The following is a 21,083-nucleotide window of genomic DNA, read 5'->3' on the forward strand; positions in this document are numbered from 1 at the left end:
CAGCCTGTAATTTCAATACTGAAGATGTAAAGAAAAGAGAATCAAAGTTCACAGTCATTTTTGGCTACACAGCATGTGAAGCACAACCTCAGCTACTTGAGACTCTGCATCATATAAGTGAATAAATGGTAGATAGGTAGACAGATGAATGGATGGATGGAGGGATGGATGGATATATAGATGGATGGTTAGATGAATAGATATATAGATGATAGATATATAGATATATAGATGATAGATAACACTGGGTGTATTGTGGGATGCTAAAGTGACTTTCAATGACTTGTTTCTTTTGTTGTTTCTGTAATTATGCAATTCCCTTCCTTGAGTTTGACGATGATTTCTGATGACCTCTAATAATAGAATGTCATTTCCAGGAATATAAGGTGTGATGAGCTCTGTGGCCCAGTGGAAATGTATTATTACTGAGAACTGCAGTAGGCATGAAGACCATATTCTGCCAACAATCTGTCAAAAGCTAGAGTTCTCCATTAGCAAGCAGTGAGGCATAAATATTCCCAATAGCCATGTGACCATGGAGGTACGTACTTCCTCAGTTGAGCCTCAAGAAAAAGGACACATCCAAATTCGCAATCACTGGAGGCAAGGAGCCCAATTTAGCAAAGAAGACCAAAGAGAGGATTCTCAGATGCTCACTTTACAAGCCTATGAGGAAATATGTTTGAATTATTGATTGAAGATTGATCTTAATTCTGTATATGCATATATATTATCTATCTCTCTATATATGTATATTTGTCTGTGTGTGTATGTATGTATGTATGTATGTATGTATGTATGTATGTATTAAAGGGAACTTGGATGTCTGCACTAGGTCATTACTATTAGGCTCTTGCTCCTTTCTGTCTTTCAGGTCCCCTAACTATCCATGGGTCATGCACTGTTCAGCTTTTAGCTTATGATAAGTAAATAAAATTAGTAAAAATAATTATGTCTCAGAGATCACAGCTATACTAATCACTTTCCTTTCCACTTCTGATACAGGAAAACAAGTCCTAAAACTTTGTAATGCACTTTCTGGTTTTGATGGACATTTTTATTCAGTTCTTTTCAAGTAATTACTTCTGTTTCCTAATTCTGTTAAATCTTGTTTATTCAATTACAGGACATTCATGAGCTTATATTCAACTGGCTTTTCTGTATGACTTGTAAGGCTAAGGTTGAAACTAAGCCCAGATTATTGTGGCATTATTTTCTATGATGACCACTCTGTAAAATTATGGTGTAAGATTTGGAGCTTAGCTTTTTTCAAGAATGTAGCATTGCTTGCTCATTTCCATCTTATTTTGCGTTCCATTTTTTAAAGAAGGGATAATGTATTTGTGAAATATTTTCACCCTTGCCCCCTGGCTTCCTTCCCATTGAATCAGTGGGTTTTAGCACAGCACGAGAAGGATGAATTACCAGCTAGACAAACAAAGCCATTTCTCAGAGTTGGACATTATTTCTTCTTCACTCCTTGCAAAGCAATCACTTTAAAACCTAGGTTTGTTTAAAACTCTGACCTCAAACTTACACAAAAAAACCCACAGGCAACTAAGGAATGCTAAAAACAGGAAAATTGTCTTTTTTAGGCAGTAGAAAAACAGTTTTTTTTATAATACCAAATAGCCCTGAAAACATACTTATGAATAACATAATATAGACTAAGCAGGTTATATTAAAGAATATATGAATTTGAGAAAGAAAAGAGGGGTATACCATAAGGTTTGGAGAGAGGAAAAAGAAGGAATAACAATGTAACTACATTATTTTCTCAAAAGTTTATATATATATTTAAATCCCAGGATTCCCATGGTGGAGAGAACCAACTCTACCAACTTGGTTTCTAACCTCCAAGAATGCATACACATGCACACACACATGCACACACACATGCACACACACATGCACACACACAAATGCACATATACATACATATAACTTGGCATGCATGCTCACACACATGTTCACAAAAAAATTAGAATTTAATTTGAAAAATCAAAAAAGTTCTGAGAGAGACATTCAGAGGCAAAGAGAGAGAGAGAGAAAGAGAGAGAGAGACAGAGACAGAGACAGAGACAGAGACAGAGACAGAGAGACAGAGCGATTCTTTAAAAATTCCTTAGACTACTACTAATTTATGAAGACAGTTTCAGATTTGGCTTTTATATTTTTTATAAGTTGACCCATCTATCAATAATATCAATAGGTCTTTGCAATGGTTCATATTGATGGTTAACTTGTCAGAATCTAAACTCACTGGGGAGATGTTTCATTGGGGTATTGTCTTAAATATATTAGTTGAGATGGAAAGAGAGTCTACTATATATATCATGATTATTTTCTGAGATATTGGCCTATATAAATGGATAAAAGGAAGTGAGCAGCAGAATGTTTCCATTGCTGTCATTTTCTTGACTGAATGTACAATGAGACCAAACGGCATCAAGCTGCTGCTGCCTTGAGGTCTGTGCCACAAAGGAATATATGTATTGTAGCTCATGCTTTTCTAAATATTGAATTGTGATAGGGATGTCAAGACAGAAGGAGCTCCAAACTTGTAAGTGAGTATGTACACAGGCATGTGTTTGGCATGATATGAATATCAAAGGACAACTTTAGAGAATCATTTCTCACCTTGTACCTTATTGAAGTAGTTTCTAGTTATTTCTGCTGTTGTGATGTTTATTCCAGGGTAGATGGATCACAACCTTTGTACTAATTCTCTAGTCTCCACTCCCAATACCATTATCAGGGTACTGTGGGTATGGATCCACAGCATTGGGGCTTTGTGTGTGTTCTGGAAGTTGAACTCCAGTCCTCAAGCTTGCATGGCTAACACTTTTACCTGATAACCCACCTCTCATCACTTTAAAACATAAATCACAGAAGATAAGGAACAATGATTTTCATTAAATTACAAATTGAGTTGCATATGTATTCATTGGATATATTATTTAACTTTACATTCAGGTGATTTTTTTTCTCAAGGCAACAATTATATCTGTTAGTAAAATATCTGTCTAAAGATTGTTTAGAGTCATTATGTTTGAACAGATGTTTCCATCTGAACTTTATGGGGAATGTTTTCCTGTTTAAACACAATAATTACTTAGATAAATACTGGGTTTTTACTATTTACATATACAGTTACAAAGAATACTGGGTCAGAGAAGTCCCACAGTACATGACTCTAATCCCAGTATCAGAGAGATCAAGTCACATTTTATATACTTATTAATGCCAGAGTTGACATTAGTGGCCGAAGTTCTCATATTCTTCCCTGGATTGATTGCATCACCCTCTGATAATTTCTGCCATAGCTCTTCTTGGCAGTTAGTCTCCCTGAAGCTCTGAATAAGTGACATTTCTCTGGATTCAATAATCTCTGCTCCCAAAACACAATACAGAGCTATTGATCCTTGTACTGGCTGGTTTTGTGTGTCAACTTAATACAAGCTGAAGTTATCACAGAGAAATGAGCCTCAGTTGAGGAAATGCCTCCATGAGACACACCTGTAAGGCATTTTCTCAACTTGTGATCAAGGGTGGATGATCCAGCCCATTGTGCATGGTACCATCCCTGGGCTGGTTGTCATGGGTTCTATAAGAGAGCAAGCTGAGCAAGCAAGGGGAAGCAAGTCAGTAAGAAACATCCCTCCATGGCCTCTGCATCAGCTCCTGCTTTCTAACCTGCTTGAGTTCCTGTCCTGAATTCCTTTGGTGATGAATAGCAATGTGGAAGTGTAAGCTGAAATAAACCTTTTCCTCCCCAACGTGCTTCTTGGTCATGATGGTTGTGCAGGAATAGAAACCCTGACTAAGACAATCCTATTCAAATTACCAAATTGTGTTAAACTAAAACTTCTACTATTGATTACAAAACATTATATTTTAATCTTTTATCTTAGTTTTCAAACTTTTTTCAAGTTTTATTTTAAGTGATGTAATCATAGCATTTGAAGGAGAGAAGCTAATTCCACACCAAATAGAAGACTCTATAATGTACTCATTTAACTGCTAAAATTGTAGAATGGGAAGTGTATAAGAGAAGTGAGTTTAGATCCCCAGGATTGTCAGAGTGTGATAGCAATCTCCTTTCCAACTCAGAGCTGGGAAACCCAGATGCCATTTCATTCTTCAATGGAAAAATAAGTAATTGAAGAAGAAGGAAGAGGGGAGAGGGAGGAGAGGAAGAAGAAAAAAGAAAGAAGAAGAAAAAATAAATAAAGAAAGAAAGAAGAAGAAAGAAAAAAGAAAGAAGACAAGTAGAAAAAAGTCTAATGAAAGAAACAAAGAAAGAGAAAACCACAAAACCCAAGGAAGAATTAACTCTTGAAAGACTGGCTCTGACATTCCCACTCTTTCCACTCTAAAATGGCACAAACCAAATAGTTAACCATACCCCGAAGACCCCTTTTGGTGTAAAATAGGTCATTGATGGGCTAGGATGGGAACAGGGCATGACAATCTGTCTAAAAACATCTCTTTTATGTACATGTGTACATGCTTCCCAGCAGAGAGGATTCGAACACAAGAGTTCAATGCTTATGGAGTCATAATTTCATCTGGGGACTGGGTACACATTTAAAAGGGTCCACACATTCCAAGATTCTACTTGCAGGCTAGCATTTCTAAAGGGCTCCTCCCCAATTCATGCCTGCAGCTAAAAGGGACCCTTCCTAGAATTCTTTACCTCTGAAAATGTAAACATATTAAAGCATAGTCATCCTTAGCCTGGGGGTCTAGCATGGTATTTAAGAATTCTCACATCTACGATATATATTAAAAAGTACTTTAAATTCTTAAGGTGGTTATACTGCAAAATAGTTTAAAAATGACAATTGTACAATATTCATTTAACCTTGAAAGTTAAAACCAGTCCTAGACCAAGCTTGTAGCCACCCACACTGACGTTCTTGCCATCCAGCAGATCTGACAGTGTCATTTTGATATCTGGCTTTAGGTCTCAGTGTACCCTAAGCCAGTAAGCTAGAGTTGCTCACTTTGACTGAAAGGCAGACACTGAAGTTGACCTGATACTTGATCTGCTATTCCAAATTTAGTGTTACTTTTCCCTTTTGTCTAGGCAAGTTTGGCAGCAGTCTCCAACTTCTCTTTTTTTTCCTTCATCTTTATTAAATTGGGTATTTCTTATTTACATTTCAATTGTTATTCTCTTTCCCACTTTCCAGGCCAACATCCCCTATCCCTTCCCCCACCCTTCTACATGGGTGTTCCTCCCCATCCTCCCCCCCATTACTGCCCTCCCCACAGCCACCAAACTCTGTCTTGTCATTTATGTTAGTATGAAGCTGGAATTCATCTACCTTGTAGCTAACATCCATGTTGCCTTGGGTCATGTGGGACTTTGGGGTCTTATAGTTCATCTGAGAGTCAACAAGCCCCATAGCCAAGCACAAGAGCACACTTAGATTGAGGGCCAGCCTAGGTTGATATGCTCCCTCTTATACCCTGTCTTGATTTTAACATCTTCCCCCAGTGTTAGGCTAGGAGGATGAATCAAAGTCACCTTCAGTCCATGCATGAGTTTGTCTTCCACAGTGCTAGGGATGTTTTCTGTGTTCCACTGCTCTGTAAATGTCAGCCTGTACTCAGTCCATATGTACTTGTTTTCCAGCTGCCATTTATCTGGTGGTGCCTATGTTGGTGGACCCTGAGTTGGAAAATTCTTATACAATCACGGACTTCGTTTTCAAATCAAGTTTTATAAAGCTAAAGGCATAGCCCTGGATGACGTCATCCATGATGGACTTGCAAATATCAGCAAAAGTGGAAGACACAACCATTTTCTCAAAGGTGGTGAAAGCAGTAATGGCAGTAGCAGTGGTGGGAACTAGAGCAAGGATGCTGGGAGTCAATATTTTATGCCCCAGTGTCCTAACATCTATCTGATAAAACCCATTGAGGGGTGCATCGATAGCACTTTGGTTAAGGTGATTGATGCCGATCCTGAGCACCTGAGATTGAATCCTGGAATACATAAAGAAATACAGAACTGACTTCGGTAAGTTGTTTTGTGTGTCAAGGTAGGCACATGCCACCCCAACCTCTCCCCTCCATACACTAAATGTCATTTTAAAGACAGTTACAATATCATCTTTGTAAAGAAAAGTCTCCTATAGTGGGTCTTACATGAATTCAGTCTGAGCGATTGCAGAATGTATTTCATTGACAGAACTCCAATTCATCTTCTATAACTTCATTTTTGGTAAAAAACAAACAAACAAACAAACAAACAAACAAACAAAACAAAACAAAACCAAAAAGCCCTCAGCATTCAGCAGAAAAACAGCTAATATGCTGGAAAAATTCAAATTCAACTTACCTTTATCCATTGTGTATTTTCTGTCTTTTCTTTTCTTTTATTCTTTTGCGTGTGTGCGCACATATAAACTAACTCTGCTCATGGATGCTGTCACGACTCATCCATATGAGTAAAGCTCGCTGCCTAAAAACCTTAGTCTGAGCACATCTATTTGACAATTTGAATTTTTCCCTCTACCTTTCAGTCTGGAAAAAAAATTCAAGTTGCTATAGAAAGTATCCTATGATACTTTGTTCATCTATTAAAGTACATAAAGAAACAACTTGAATTGACTTGGCCTAGAATGAAGACATTGTCCTTTTTTTTAACTCCATCATCTTTTCCTACCATGAAAAAAATAGGTCATTAAAAGTGTTTGAATCACAAAATACGTATCTTATTGTTGATGCCAGATTTTGGTATGAAATTGGCAGAGCATACATGCCACAAGTCTTAGAACAACAATCTCAACCTGGAAGATTATTTCTATATGTTTTAAATAAAATGCATGGCTTAGGCTTTGCTCTGTTACCTATTACACTTCTGGGACTTTTATTGTAGCTTCCTATCTAGGAATATTCATTTGGTTGACTAATATGGCTGCATTCCTTCTCGTTCAAGATAAATCTAGTTCAATTCAACTACCTACCTGGCTATATATTTCTACTGATAGAGTCTTGGGTTGTTTCAGTATGCATGATCAGGCATCTGTACAATCTCACCAGGGAAAATCATTTCATGGACTAAGCATTCCATGATACCGGAAACATAAAAGAGATAATCCAGTTGGACAGATCAATAATCAAGTTAAGGCCAACCCCTCAGGAAGGCATTACCATTTTTGGAAAGATGAATCTACTCTTATCCCTATTAAATAGATAAGAGAAATAATTATCCATTTGATGAAATAATATACTTTTCCTTCCCAGAATTCCTACCCCTACGATCCCAGTACATGAGGTTTTTTTTAGGTATTCTCAAACCTCTGAGTCTTTTTCATGTTCTGTGTCTAGTTCTTTCAGGTGTTGCACAGATCATAGGCATGTTCTGGTGCTCTGTACTTCCCTATTCTCTGAAGCATGCCCACACTGCTCCTTTTCCTTCACGAAGCTGTCTGTGGCTGACACTTATTGCTAACATAAGTGTTATGGCTCTCTTCCAAAAGGAAACCTGAAATTTGTTATACAAGCTTACCCACCACCTGTAACATGTTATGAGTCCATTCTTTTCAAATTTCTGAATGATTTTCATTTAAAGTCTCTATGTTTGATCTATACCACGTACAGTCTTATGTGATTATTCTGACTGAAGGATTCTTCATGCTTATTGTTAAATTTAAATCATTTAATTACATGCGCTGGTTTTGCCATTGGTATATGTCTTTGTGTTTTTATCCTTGGTAAATTTTCAATTGCTTTTGCTTATTTCTTCTTTTCTGATTTCAAAAGTAGAATGAATTGCTGGAATAAAAATATACTAATATAACCTGTCTTTCAGTTGTCAGTAACAAGTGATTATTTTTTAAAAATTTCCTTGCAGTCATTTTAAAGCATCAATAATATTTCCTGTTATTGTCCATTCCTCAGCACACTATTAACTATTTTCCTTTCCTTTATTGATAATATATGAAATCTTATTGCTTGATTAGACTTGAAAAGTGTATTAGTACATTTTCTGTTGCGGTGATAAGACTCCATGATTACAGCAACTTATAAATGCATTTTATGGGGTTTCAGACAATGAGAACCTAAAATATTAGATTAAAGTCATGGCAACAGGAACACAACAGAGGTCACATTTTTACCCCCAACACAGGAAGCAGAAAGGGAACACTGGGACTGGCAGGAGTGTTTTGAAACCACACAGTCTGCACTACTGATACACATTCTCCAACAATACCATGCTTCCTGATCCTTCCCAAATCCTTCTCATATTTTGGGGACAAGCTTTTGAGACGTTGTGGACCATTCTCATTCAAACAACCGCAAAAGGTACATGAGAGATTGAAGCAAGGTGTTAAATTTGTTGTTTGTTCTTGCTTCTCTTCCATATATATTCTCTACTTTTTCCTTCAATATATGTGAAACATAGCCTTTCAAAATTTTATGTCAAGGATAGCTAAAGTGATTTAAGATGCTTTTTTTTATACTTGTTTTCTTTTGAATACAGAAATGGTAACTCTAATTCTTCTTTGACATGGATTTTCATTTAGAAATCTGATATTTGTTCAATTCTAAATCTTTACTCATCTTTCAGAAAGTATTAGTAACTTTGCTATTTTGTCTGATGATTTTCCCTATGAGTAATATACGAACAATGATTTTTTCTGTAAATATATTTACTTTACATTTTCTATTGAAAGTTCATGAATGATTATTTTCTTTAATTTTACTTTCCTTTTAACTAAATTGCACCTATCATTACCTCTATGATGATATTTTTCTTTCACAGATCTTGCACTGTGAAAGTTTTGTACTTTTCCAGAGCTTTAATAACAGAATTTCTCACTGTGTCAGGAGAGCAGATCAATTTAGTCTGATTTTTTTTTTTGGTTTGTTTGGTTGGTTTTTTTGTATTATTTTGTTTTTGTTGAAAATGGATTGTCTCATATAATACATCCCAATTGTGGTTTTACCTCCCTCCACTTCTCTTAGCTATCCCCCAACTATTCTCTCCCCCAGATCCACTGCCCCAATTTTCTTCTTCAGAAAACAGACTAGCAAGACACAACAGGCAGATAAAACAATACAAGATGCAACAAGACACACCCACAGTACGTACTGAGGCTGGACAAGTAAGCTAATAGGTTGAAAAGAGTCCCAAGAGCAGACAAAGGAGTCAGAGATGGGCTTACTCTCACTGTTAGGGGTCCTACAACAATGTCAAGAACTATAACATAGACCCATGCAGGCCTATGTTCATCAATTCAATCTCCGTGAGTCCATATTGTTTGTTTGTTGGTTGGTTGGTTGGTTTGTTTAGGGAAAGAATCTCAGGATGTAACCATAGATGGGCATAAACTCTATACAGTCCAGGTTGATGTCTAAATCACTGGCGCCATCTGCTCTTTGTATCCCTAGAACTGAGATGAAAGATATGAACCATCTTGCTCAGCTTGAGCTCTCATTCTTAACCACGTGTTCTATACTTTAAGTTTTCATTTGCATCTTACTTACAATTATGTGAATGTTACCACGTGCATATTTAATCTAGCTATGCTACTCAAGCTGGACATTAACTCACAGTCTTCTAGTTTATTTTCACTAATGCTGGGATCATAGAATTATGCCACCATATGAAATAATCTCACTAGTTTAATAAAGAAATGAACAGCAGTTAACCATTGTATATCAGTTCTGTTTTATATTCTATGACTCACTTTCCTGAGATTCAGTAAAGTCTCTTTTCCTACCAGAACACATATTTTGTAGGTATGTCATGTCTAGGCATAGTTTCCAGGAAAAGAGACTACAATTCTGATTCCATATCCCAGGACAATATAACATTTAATTTCATAGATAGTGCCATAGTGCTTAATAGGTACAGGCAAAACCATTACCTAAGTAAATCAAGGACAACTCAAAATTTTCTGCATACACGCCAATATAACAGTTCCACAATGTTCATGGGAGATTGGTTTCAAGATGCCCAAGAATACCAAAATCCATGAATTCTGAAGTCCCTTACATAAACTGGTTTACCAGCATATAAAACAACATGAATCTATAAAGATACTTTAAACCATCTTAGAATTAAATATAATATACAACACTATACAGATATAACAGAAATGGTTACCATATCACATTGTTAGAAAAGATTAATGTAAAGAAATTTTGATCTATGAGTATGGCTGCTCTAGCATGGGATCACATCCAAAGGCTTTCTGGGTTTGTGTAGTCTGGCTGGAATATAGATGTACTTTAATCCCAAAAGACAGAGGCAAGCAGATCTTTGAATTCAAGTCCAAAATGCTTATAGAACAAGTTCCAGGTAAAGAACAAACTTCCATATGCCTTTAATCCCAGCTCTCAGGAGACAGAGGCATTCAGATCTTTCAGTTCTAGGCAGTCAGTTCTGTCAGTCAGTTGAGTTCAGTCAGTACCATTCTAGGAAGCTCAGGTCAGGGAGTTGGGAGTCACTGCTGTGAGTTCTGTGCAGTAGAACCGAGTTTGCTTGTGAGTTCATTAGGGCCAAAGAAGGTCAGCAGAGGCAACTGAAGCCAGACAATAAGAATGAGTCAGAAGATTAGAACAAATGGCCAGAGCGAGTTTGAGGCCATTTGAAGCAATTCAGTCAGAAGCTGAAAGATGCCAGACTGAATCAGTCATCTTGGAGAGTTGAATCAGCCACACATAATTCAGGCAGACCTAAAAGGGTGAGCATACTCAGCAGCAAACCTACAAGATGACAATTACATCAGGCACATAAAAGTTACTTTGGTGGACTAACAATTTAAATATATTTACATATGTCCTTTGAGAATTTTCTACATGTTTATGTATACATGTATTTTGACCATAATCACCCATCACTACTCTCTCTAATTCCTCTTTTGTCTCCCACACATAATACTACTTCAAGCTTTTTTGTGCCCCCACCTTTAATAATTCTGTTCAGTCCCATTTGGACATGGGTATGAGACCATACACAGCCCTATAGGCTATGACTTTGGTAGTCAGTAATGTAGTTCTCAGAGTTCATTAAATGAAAACTAGAATTTTCCTGTAAATGTTCCTTTTTCCCTAGTATATTGTACACTTAACATTTTAATTACTTCATCAAAATATGAATTCAATGTGCTGCTGAATATGAAGTATCAAGTGTCATGTTCTTGTGGTTAAAGGGAACATATTTGATGAGAATTATGAAATGTGATGTGAAGTTTTAGTTTTCTGTTACCAGATTGACAGTTTTCTTTTTTTTTTTTTTTTTTTTTTATTAACTTGAGTATTTCTTGTACATTTCGAGGTGTTATTCCCTTTCCCGGTTTCCGGGCAAACATCCTTCCTCCCCCTTCCTTATGGGTGTTCCTCCCCACCTCCCCCATTGCCGCCCCCCCCGTCAGTCTAGTTCAATGTGGGTTCAGTCTTAGCAGGGACCCAGGGCTTCCCTTCCACTGGTGCTCTTACTAGGATATTCATTGCTACCTATGAGGTCAGAGTCCAGGGTCAGTCCATGTATAGTCTTTGGGTGGTGGCTTAGTCCCTGGAAGCTCTGGTTGCTTGGCATTGTTGTACATATGGGGTCTCAAGCCCCTTCAAGCTCTTTCCAGTTCTTTCTCTGATTCCTTCAACGGGGTCCTGTTCTCAGTTCAGTGGTTTGCTGCTGGCATTCGCCTCTGTATTTGCTGTATTCTGGCTGTGTCTCTCAGGAGCGATCTACATCCTGCTCCTGTCGGTTCTGGTACTTCTTTTGCTTTATCCATCTTGTCTAATTGGGTTGCTGTATGTGTATGGGCCACATGTGGGGCAGGCTCTGAATGGGTGTTCCTTCAGTCTCTGTTTTAATCTTTGCCTCTCTCTTCCCTGCCAAGGGTATTCTTGTTCCCCTTTTAAAGAAGGAGTGAAGCCTTCACATTTTGATCATCCGTCTTGAGTTTCATTTGTTCTAGGCATCTAGGGTGATTCAAGCATTTGGGCTAATAGCCACTTAACAGTGAGTGCATACCATGTATGTCTTTCTGTGATTGGTTAGCTCACTCAGGATGATATTTTCCAGTTCCAACCATTTGCCTACAATTTCATAAAGTCATTGTTTTTTGATAGCTGAGTAATATTCCATTGTGTAGATGTACCACATTTTCTGTATCCATTCCTCTGTTGAAGGGCATCTGGGTTCTTTTCCAGCTTCTGGCTATTATAAATAAGGCTACGATGAACATAGTGGAGCACGTGTCTTTTTATATGTTGGGGCATCTTTGGGTATATGCCCAAGAGAGGTATAGCTGGTTCCTCAGGCAGTTCAATGTCCAATTTTCTGAGGAACCTCCAGATTGATTTCCAGAATGGTTGTACCAGTCTGCAATCCCACCAACAATGGAGGAGTGTTCCTCTTTCTCCGCATCCTTGCCAGCATTTGCTGTCACCTGAGTTTTTGATCTTAGCCATTCTCACTGGTGTGAGGTGAAATCTCAGGGTTGTTTTGATTTTCATTTCCCTGATGACTAAAGATGTTGAACATTTCTTTAGGTGTTTCTCAGCCATTCGGCATTCCTCAGCTGTGAATTCTTTGTTTAGCTCTGAACCCCATTTTTTAATAGGGTTATTTGTCTCCCTGCGGTCTAACTTTTTGAGTTCTTTGTATATTTTGGATATAAGGCCTCTATCTGTTTATACGATTGGTAAAGATCTTTTTCCCAATCTGTTGGTTGCCGTTTGTCCTAACCACAGTGTCCTTTGCCTTACAGAAGCTTTGCAGTTTTTATGAGATCCCATTTGTCGATTCTTGATCTTAGAGCATAAGCCATTGGTGTTTTGTTCAGGAAATTTTTTCCAGTGCCCATGTGTTCCAGATGCTTCCCTAGTTTTTCTTCTATTAGTTTGAGTGTGTCTGGTTTGATGTGGAGGTCCTTGATCCACTTGGACTTAAGCTTTGTACAGGGTGATAAGCATGGATCGATCTGCATTCTTCTACATGTTGACCTCCAGTTGAACCAGCACCATTTGCTGAAAATGCTATCTTTTTCCATTGGATGGATTTGGCTCCTTTGTCAAAAATCAAGTGACCATAGGTGTGTGGGTTCATTTCTGGGTCTTCAATTCTGTTCCATTGGTCTATCTGTCTGTCTCTGTACCAATACCATGCATGCAAGTTTTTATCACTATTGCTCTGTAATACTGCTTGAGTTCAGGGATAGTGATTCCCCTGAAGTCCTTTTTTTATTGTTGAGGATAGTTTTTTTATCCTGGGTTTTTGTTATTCAGATGAATTTGCAAATTGTTCTGTCTAACTCTTTGAAGAATTGGATTGGTATTTTGATGGGGATTGCATTGAATCTGTAGATCGCTTTTGGTAAAATGGCCATTTTTACTATATTAATCCTGCCAATCCATGAGCATGGGAGATCTTTCCACCTTCTGAGGTCTTCTTCAATTTCTTTCTTCAGTGTCTTGAAGTTCTTATTGTACAGATCTTTTACTTGCTTGATTAAAGTCACACCGAGGTACTTTATATTATTTGGGTCTATTATGAAGGGTGTCGTTTCCCTAATTTCTTTCTCGGCTTGTTTCTCTTTTTGTGTAGAGGAAGGCTACTGATTTATTTGAGTTAATTTTATACCCAGCCACTTTGCTGAAGTTGTTTATCAGCTTTAGTAGTTCTCTGGTGGAACTTTTGGGATCACTTAAATATACTATCATATCATCTGCAAATAGTGATATTTTGACTTCTTCTTTTCCGATCTGTATCCCTTGACCTCCTTTTGTTGTCTGATTGCTCTGGCTAGAACTTCAAGAACTATATTGAATAAGTAGGGAGAGAGTGGGCAGCCTTGTCTAGTCCCTGATTTTAGTGGGATTGCTTCAAGTTTCTCCATTTAGTTTAATGTTAGCCACTGGTTTGCTGTATATGGCTTTTACTATGTTTAGGTATGGTCCTTGGATTCCTATTCTTTCCAGAACTTTTATCATGAAGGGGTGTTGAATTTTTGTCAAATGCTTTCTCAGCATCTAATGAAATGATCATGTGGTTTTGTTCTTTCAGTTTGTTTATATAATGGATCACGTTGATGGTTTTCCGATATATTAAACCATCCCTGCATGCCTGGGATGAAGCCTACTTGATCATGGTGGATGATTGTTTTGATGTGCTCTTGGATTCGGTTTGCCAGAATTTTGTTGAGTATTTTTAAGTTTCGATATTCATAAGGGAAATTGGTCTGAAGTTCTCTTTCTTTGTTGGGTCTTTGTGTGGTTTAGGTATAAGAGTAATTGTGGCTTCATAGAAGGAGTTCGGTAGTGCTCCATCTGTTTCAATTTTGTGGAATAGTTTGGATAATATTGGTATGAGGTCTTCTATGAAGATCTGATAGAATTCTGCACTAAACCCGTCTGGACCTGGGCTCTTTTTGGTTGGGAGACCTTTAATGACTTCTTCTATTTCCTTAGGAGTTATGGGGTTGTTTAACTGGTTTATATGTTCCTGATTTAACTTCGGTACCTGGTATCTGTCTAGGAAATTGTCCATTTCCTGCAGATTTTCAAGTTTTGTTGAATATAGGCTTTTATAGTAAGATCTGATGATTTTTTGAATTTCCTCTGAATCTGTAGTTATGTCTCCCTTTTCATTTCTGATTTTGTTAATTTGGACACGCTCTCTGTGTCCTCTCGTTAGTCTGGCTAAGGGTTTATCTATCTTGTTGATTTTCTCAAAGAACCAACTTTTGGTTCTGTTGATTCTTTCTATGGTCCTTTTTGTTTCTACTTGGTTGATTTCAGCTCTGAATTTGATTATTTCCTGCCTTCTACTCCTCCTGGGTGTATTTGCTTCTTTTTGTTCTAGAGCTTTTAGGTGTGCTGTCAAGCTGCTGACATATGCTCTTTCCTGTTTCTTTCTGCAGGCACTCAGCGCTATGAGTTTTCCTCTTAGCACAGCTTTCATTGTGTCCCATAAGTTTGGGTATGTTGTACCTTCATTTTCATTAAATTCTAAAAAGTTTTTAATTTCTTTCTTTATTTCTTCCTTGACCAGGTTATCATTGAGTAGAGCATTGTTCAATTTCCACGTATATGTGGGCATTCTTCCCTTATTGTTATTGAAGACCAGCTTTAGGCCGTGGTGGTCCGATAGCACGCATGGGATTATTTCTATCTTTCTGTACCTGTTGAGGCCCGTTTTTTGACCAATTATATGTTCAATTTTGGAGAAAGTACCATGAGGAGCTGAGAAGAAGGTATATCCTTTTGCTTTAGGGTAGAACGTTCTATAAATATCCGTTAAGTCCATTTGGCTCATGACTTCTCTTAGTCTGTCTACGTCTCTGTTTAATTTCTGTTTCCATGATCTGTCCATTGATGAGAGTGGGGTGTTGAAGTCTCCTACTATTATTGTGTGAGGTGCAATGTGTGTTTTGAGCTTTAGTAAGGTTTCTTTTACGTATGTAGGTGCCCTTGTATTTTGGGCATAGATATTTAGGATTGAGAGTTCATCTTGGTGGATTTTTCCTTTGATAAATATAAAGTGTCCTTCCTTATCTTTTTTGATAACTTTTAGTTCAAAATTGACTTTATTTGATATTAGAATGGCTACTCCAGCTTGCTTCTTCCGACCATTTGCTTGGAAAGTTGTTTTCCAGCCTTTCACTCTGAGGTAGTGTCTGTCTTTGTCTCTGAGGTGTGTTTCCTGTAGGCAGCAGAATGCAGGGTCCTCCTTGCATCCAGTTTGTTAATCTATGTCTTTTTATTGGGGAGTTGAGGCCATTGATGTTGAGAGATATTAAGAATAGTGATTATTGCTTCCTGTTATATTCATATTTGGATGTGAGGTTATGTTTGTGTGCTTTTCTTCTCTTTGTTTTGTTGCCAAGACGATTAGTTTCTTGCCTCTTCTGGGGTATAGCTTGCCTCCTTATGTTGGGCTTTACCATTTATTATCCTTTGTAGTGCTGGATTTGTAGAAAGATATTGTGTAAATTTGGTTTTGTCATGGAATATCTTGGTTTCTCCATCTATGTTAATTGAGAGTTTTGCAGGATACAGTAGCCTGGGCTGGCATTTGTGTTCTCTTAGGGTCTGTATGACATCAGTCCAGGATCTTCTGGCCTTCATAGTTTCTGAAAAAAAGTCTGGTGTGATTCTGATAGGTCTGCCTTTATATGTTACTTGACATTTTCCCTTACTGCTTTTAATATTCTTTCTTTATTTTGTGCGTTTGGTGTTTTGACTATTATGTGACGGAGGTGTTTTTTTCTGGTCCAATCTATTTGGAGTTCTGTAGGCTTCTTGTATGCCTATGGGTATCTCTTTTTTTTAGGTTAGGGAAGTTTTCTTCTATGATTTTGTTGAAGATATTTACTGGTCCTTTGAGCTGGGAGTCTTCACTCTCTTCTATACCTATTATCCTTAGGTTTAATCTTCTCTTTGAGCCCTGGATTTCCTGTATGTTTTGGACCAGTAGGTTTTTCTGCTTTACATTATCTTTGACAGTTGAGTCAATGATTTCTATGGAATCTTCTGCTGCTGAGATTCTCTCTTCCATCTCTTGTATTCTGTTGGTAAAGCTTGTATCTACAGCTCCTTGTCTCTTCTTTTGGTTTTCTATATCCAGGGTTGTTTCCATGTGTTCTTTCTTGATTACTTCTATTTCCATTTTTAATTCCTTCCACTGTTTGATTGTGTTTTCCTGGAATTCTTTCAGGGATTTTTGTGTCTCCTCTCTATGGGCTTCTACTTGTTTATTTATGTTTTCCTGGAATTCTTTCAGGCATTTTTGCGATTCCTCTCTGTAGGCTTCTACTTGTTCTCTAAGGGAGTTCATCATGTCTTTCTTGAAGTTCTCCAGCATCATGGTCAAATATGATTTTGAATCTAGATCTTGCTTTTCTGGTGTGTTTGGATATTTCATGTTTGTTTTGATGGGAGAATTGGGCTCCGATGGTGCCATGTAGTCTTGGTTTCTGTTGCTTGGGTTCCTGCGCTTGCCTCTCGCCATCAAATTATCTCTAGTGTTACTTTGTTCTGCTATTTCTGACAGTGGCTAAACTGTCCTATAGGCCTGTGTGTCAGGAGTGCTGTAGACCTGTTTTCCTCTCTTTCAGTCAGTTATGGGGACAGAGTGTTCTGCTTTCGGGCGTGTAGTTTTTCCTTTCTACAGGTCTTCAGCTGTTCCTGTGGACTTGTGCCTTGAGTTCACCAGGCAGGTCACTTGCAGCAGAAAAGTTGGTCTTACCTGTGGTCCCGAGGCTCAGGTTCGCTCGCGGGGTGCTGCCCACAGTCTCTCTGCGGCGGCAGCGACCAGGAAGATCTGCGCCGCCCCTTCCGGGAGCCTCCGTGCACCAGGGTTCCAGATGGATTCTGGTGCTTTCCTCTGGAATCAGTAATGTGTGCAGAGAGCAGTCTCTTCTGGTTTCGCAGCCGTGTCTGCCTCTCTGAAGGTTTAGCTCTCCCTCCCATGGGATTTGGGTGCAGAGAACTGTTTATCCGGTCTGTTTCCTTCAGGTTCCGGCGGTGTCTCAGGCAGGGCTCCTGCTGCTCCTGGGCCCTCCCCCACAGGAACCCAGAGGCCTTGTACAGTTTCCTCTTGGGCCAGGGATGTGGCCAGGGGTGGGCAGTGTTGGTGGTCTCTTCTGCTCTGCAGCCTCAGGAGTGCCCACCTGACCAGGCGGTAAGGTCTGTCTCCCACGGGCTCTGGGAGCAGAGAGCTGCTAGATTGACAGTTTTCAATCCTACTATTAGTTTCCCAAGAGATGTTCTAGCACTCCTTGATGAATTTTGTTCAGATACTCTTAGCTTCCAGTATTAAAAATATCTCAATTTTCATTCCCAACTTAAAATCAATATCTATTCTTCTGAAGAATCAGAACGACATGCTTCTCATTGAGGCTTTGGGGCCTCTTTCTTTTTCTTTCTTGTCTTTAGATCGGCACAAAGCCCTTGGGGATATAGAGATGGCTTCATTATTAAGAGGCTCACTGCCCCTTCTGAGGGTCCAAGTTCAATTCTAATCTCAGCAGCAGGCAGCTCAGAAGTGCCCTATATCCCTAGCTGTGAGGAACCCAGCCTGTACTCACCTAGAACTCACACTACATACATACATACTACATACATACAAATAAATAAAAATGAAAATAAATATTTGAAAATCAAATATACTTCACCAGGGAAATAGTAGCACAAAATTGGGAGTAACTAACAAATAACTGATCTGACTTAAGGCTCACTCCACAAGACAGTACCCAGACCTGACAATAGATCAGTGCCTATTTCAACTGTTGTTGGAAAAGATCCTTCTGAGATGTGAAAAAAAATACTAGATATCCACAGTCAGAAATTGCAAAGTGCAACACTTTATAATACTTAGCCCTAAGTGGGCTAAGTCTCCATCAAATCCCTTCTTTCAGAGCTCAGGATGAAGAGGAAGAAAGAATCTAAAATCTAGAGGAGATGAAGGACATAAAGAAACCAGGACTTTAAATCAACAAAGACTGAAGCAAGATCATATGAATAGAAACTGAAGCAGCATTCACTGGACCTGCATGGGTCTGTACCAGGTCCTTCCTGATTATATTGTGGCTTCCAGTTTAGGGACTTTAGGGGATTGCTGAACATGAGAATGAGTGGGTTTCTGCTTCTTGTCTCAGGTTCTTTCCTTCTGTTTTCTCTCTTGTCTGACTTTGGTAGTATGGATTATTTTATTTTATTATATTTTGTCTTATTTTTTGTTTTGTTGCTTTGTTATATTTTAAAAACTGAATGAATGAATCAATAATGAATGAATGAAAACCTAGCCAGTAGGGTGAAGTTTAACAACAGAACTGTCAATTATATTTGCTGAGAGAGGAAAGAAATCTGTTTTCTTCAATGGAATGGCACTGGGTATATCAACCACTCCAGGACAGATTTCATATGCAAACATATTTAATCAACAAATAATAAAATGCATAAGTTTTTGTGCAATTTTGTTAAGTGTTTGTTTTTGGTCATGTATTTTATTTTCTGAGTTTTGTGCATTTTATCATTTTATTTGTTTTTTTTTGGGGGGGGGGATTTGTTTTCCTAAGTAAGAACTTGGGTGCTTAAACGGAATAGAGGATCTGGACAAACTTGCAAGAGGGGAAGGATATAATCAAAATCTATTAAAGTTTAAAATGTTTTAAATAATAAGAAAATATTTTAAATGCTCAACATCAGATGGTTTAAGCACATGCCTAAACATGATTAAGCTTAGCCTTATATGTTTTGAATTATAACATCCTCCCATCATTTCATCAAAATGTGTTACCCTGTTAGTCTTACAGATTGAGGAAAAGTAAATTTTATCCTCATGTTATAGGTGAGAGACCTAAAATCCCTTACATGGAAAAAACATACATAGTTCTGAAGGACCTGACCTTACTGCTTTTCTCTTCACAGCAGTTGAAGAAGTAATGCCCATATTGAACTAGATGAACTAGAAAAGATGTGGCCTAAATGTAATGCCTAACTATAGTTTATAAAACAGTTTTGGCTTATTAAAGGAAGAAAATAGTTTCTTCTAATTAAAACATATTGCTAATTTGCTGATAAGTCTTACCAATTTCAACTAAAAATGAATTTAATTAACTTAATGGATATATAAAATATACTAAAGGCAGAATGATTAGAAGATATAATACATTGAAGTAATGATGGAAACTGAGACCTGTAATTAAACTAGAAAAATTGTAAGCATCTACAGAAATGTGGGGATCTTCTTTCCTATGACCAACTTTATAAAATGTTATTTTAGTATATAATATGTATGCCCCCAGGAATATTGGCTTTTATCATTAAGCTAAATGAATTTGTGTTCAAAGGAAAAATAGTTTAAAAAATAAGCAATGAAATATGAACTAATCAATTCCTGTTTGATTTGTTTATTTGCATGAAAAATATTTCTAAGGTTTAGATATCTCTTGGTAGATATATTTCATGTAGATGATTAAACCCCATTGTGAGCAACCTCTTGATAATACTCAGTGACATTCTATCTTGTATGGTGACATTCAAAGCAATATAAATTTCAAACTGCCCTTCTGAGGCCTATTCTTCCAAAAATATTAACACTATAAAGACTTCACAATGAAGTATAAAAACATTTAATATTCCCATTTCAAGGCTTGGGGAAAAGGGGAAGCTCACAACAGGTTTCAAAACACAAATCAAATTGTGATCATTTTGAGCACAAATTTTACCTGTGTCTATGTGTGCATAATGAAAGGAAGAGGGGGCTGCATTAAAATGACTTCTTATAGATAACGATAAATTAGAAGCAGCAGAAATAATGAATGACTTCCTACAAGAGAAAAACTACTATCCAGCTTCCATTTGTACTAAGTGTTTTTCCATAGAAATGGATGAAGTATCTACCTCTGGATTGGACAGTTTCTGTCTTTCCGATTTTTGTCTCCAGTGTTGAAAGCCACCTGTTTGTCTTTTTACACCTCAGTGATTACAGTTGGGAATTACATTCAATCTAGTTTGCCCCACAGACTATTCAATTATGGGATTCAAAATTAGCCCTATAGCTTATAACGGGAACCAATCAAAACAGAATACAGAGAATCTACTCTGTCACAGAAAAGTCAAGGGAGGACACGGCAAGTGTTTTGTTGTTAGTTTTGGTGCATTTTGAAAAAACAATTTCTACAAGCAAGGATTCTGTGTATTTTGACCTGGTATCTAAAATTGCACACTTAAGAGTCATCATTTCAGGTCTTAGCTATTATCTTTTAATTCCCATTTTTCAAATTCACTTAACTATGGAAATTACAGTAATTATTTCCAACCTTTCCATTTGTTTACTATTGTTTGCATAAAGGTTAGCTGATTTATGCTTTCGGGGTCCAAATTCATTTTTCTGCTTGGTGGCCAGGGCCTTTTGTGACTCTCGCAATTCTATTGAGTGCATTTGTCTCACCTTTATAGTGACAAACATCTACCCACGTGATAACTGGCTCATCTTGTTATTTTCTCTATTGCATTGATAACTTGAATTGTGCATACTGTGAATTACAGCAAGTTGCCTGGTGACTTTTCATGCCATCTCTTCTTAGTTCCACTTAGGGAATTGATCC

This window comes from Rattus rattus, chromosome 6 (assembly GCF_011064425.1).
Source record: "Rattus rattus isolate New Zealand chromosome 6, Rrattus_CSIRO_v1, whole genome shotgun sequence".
NCBI classification, from domain to species: Eukaryota; Metazoa; Chordata; class Mammalia; order Rodentia; family Muridae; genus Rattus; species Rattus rattus.